At 39.2% G+C, this 2,728-nt stretch overlaps 1 pseudogene; it reads left to right on the top strand.

The window, feature by feature from the left end:
* Window positions 1–1,573: 1,573 nt before the first annotated feature.
* Window positions 1,574–2,500, top strand: LOC132419842 (heterogeneous nuclear ribonucleoprotein A1-like; annotated as a pseudogene).
* The last annotated feature ends 228 nt before the right edge of the window (window positions 2,501–2,728 follow it).

Here is a 2,728-nt window from a genome sequence, read left to right on the forward strand (position 1 = left end):
GATCATCTATATAGAAAATGTGAAGGAATCAACAACAACAAACTCCTGAATAAGCCATTATAGCAAAGTCACAAGATACAAGGTTAATATATAAAAGTTAATTGTTTTCCTACATACCAACAATGAATAAGTGAATTTGCAATTTAAAATATAATACCATTTGGATTTCATTTGTGCGTGCGTGTGTGTGTGTGTGTGTGTGTGTGTGTGTGTGTGTGTATCTATTATAGATTTTTGCTTTGTGGTTACCATGAAGTTTTTGTACAGTAGTCCATATATATGTGATTGTTTTAAGTTACTGATCTCTTAATTTCAAATGCATTTTAAAAACCCTGCATTTGTGCTGTCGATTCGTGTTTTTGATATTATATTTTATATTTAACTGTTTTGTGTATCCCTTAACTGCTTATTGTGGATATAGATGATTTTACTACTTTTGTCTTTTAATCTCCCTACTAGCTTTGTGTTTGGATGATTTCCTACCTTTTCTGTATGCTTGCCTTTACCAGTGAGTTTTTCATTTTCTAATTTTCTTATTTCTAGTTACGGAAGCAACCTAAGTGTCCATCAACAGATGAATGGATAAATAAGATGTGGTATACACACACACACACACACACACACACACACACACATAATGGAATACTACTCAGCCATAAAAAGGAACAAAATTTTGCCATATGCAGCAACATAGATGGAATTGGACGGCATTATGCTAAGTGAAGTAAGTCAGACAGAGAAAGACAAATCATGATATCACTTATATATGGAATATAAAAAATACAACAAACCAGTGAATATGACATAAAAGAAGCAGACTCACAGATATAGAGAACAAACTAGTGGCTACCAGTGGGGAGAGGGAAGGCGGAGGGGTAATATAGGGGTAGGGAAGTAAGAGGTACAAACTATTAGGTATAAAAGAAGCTACAAGGATATATTGAGCAACATGGGGAATATAGCCAATATTTTATAATAACTATAAATGGAGTATAACCTTTAAAAATTGTGAATTACTATATTCTACACCTGTTAACTTACATGATATTGTACAGCAACTATACTTCAATTAAAAAAAAAGTTAATCTAAAAAAAGTAATACCATTTACATTAGCACCCCCCAAAATGAAATAATTAGGTATAAATCTAACAAAATATGTACAAGATTTTTATGAGGAGAACTACAAAACTGATGAATGAAATTAAAGAACTAAATAAGTGGAGAGCTATTTCATGTTCATATATAGGAAGGTTCAATACTGTCAAGATGTCAGTTCTTTGCAACTTGATCTATAGATGCAATACAATCTCAATTAAAATCCTAGCAAGTTATTTTGTGGATATTAACAAACTGATTCTAAAGTTTATACGGAAAAGCAAAAGACTCAGAATAGCTAACACAATAATTAAGGAGAAGAAAAAAGTTGGAGGATTGACACTAACCGACTTCAGGAGTTGCTATAAAGCTAACATCAAATATTGGTGGAGATACATTTGGTAGATTACTCCTTTCTGCCCGTGGACGCCGCCGAGTAAGCATCGTTGACGTCTCTCCTCCCCCTCCACTGCCGTCATGTCTAAGTCAGAGTCTCCCAAAGAGCCCGAACAGCTGCGGAAGCTCTTCATCAGAGGTTTGAGCTTTGAAACAAGTGATGACAGTATGAGGAGCCACTGTGAGCAGTGGAGAATGCTCACAGACTGTGTGGTAACGAGGGATCCAAACACCAGGTGCTCCAGAGGCTTCGGGTTTGTCACATATGCCACTGTGGAGGAGGTGGATGAGGCCATGAATGCAAGGCCACACAAGGTGGATGGAAGAATGGTGGAACCAAAGAGGGCCGTCTCAAGAGAAGATTCTCAAAGACCTGGTGCCCACTTCACTGTGAAAAAGATTTCTGTTGGTGGCATTAAAGAAGACACTGAAGAACATCACCAAAGAGATTGTCTTGAACAGTATGGGAAAATTGAAGTGATTGAAATCATGACTGACTGAGGCAGTCGCAAAAAGAGAGGTTTTGTTTTTGGAACCTTTGATGACCATGACTCTGTAGACAAGATTGTCATGCAGAAATACCACACTGTGAATGGCTACAACTGTGAAGTAAGGAAAGCCCTATCTCAGCAAGAGACGGCTGGTGCCTCATCCAGCCAAAGAGGTCGAAGTGGTTCTGGAAACTTTGGTGGTGGTCATGGAGGAAACTTCAGTGGTCGAGGTGGCTTTGGTGGCAGCCGTGGTGCTGGGGGATATGGTGGCAGTGGGGATGGCTATAATGGATTTGGTAATGATGGAAGCAATTTTGGAGGTGGTGGAAGCTACAATGATTCTGGCAGTTACAACAATCAAACTCCAAATTTTGGACCCATGAAAGGAGGAAACTTTGGAGGCAGAAGTTCTGGCCCCTATGGTGGTGGAGGCCAATACTTTGCCAAACCCCGAAACCAAGGTGGCTTTGGTGGTTCCAGCAGCAGCAGTAGCTACGGCAGTGGCAGAAGGTTTTGATTACTGCCAGGAAACAAAGCTTAGCAGGAGAGGAGAGCCAGAGAAGTGACAGGGAAGCTACAGGTTACAAAAGATCTGTGAACTCAGCCAAGCACAGTGGTGGCAGGGCCTCGCTGCTACAAAGAAGACATGTTTTAGACAATACTCATGTGTATGGGCAAAAAAACTCGAGGACTGTATTTGTGACTAATTGTATAACAGGTTATTTTAGTTTCTTCTGTGGAAAGT

The sequence above is a fragment of the Delphinus delphis genome, chromosome 2 (assembly GCF_949987515.2).
Source record: "Delphinus delphis chromosome 2, mDelDel1.2, whole genome shotgun sequence".
In the NCBI taxonomy this organism is placed as follows: Eukaryota; Metazoa; Chordata; class Mammalia; order Artiodactyla; family Delphinidae; genus Delphinus; species Delphinus delphis.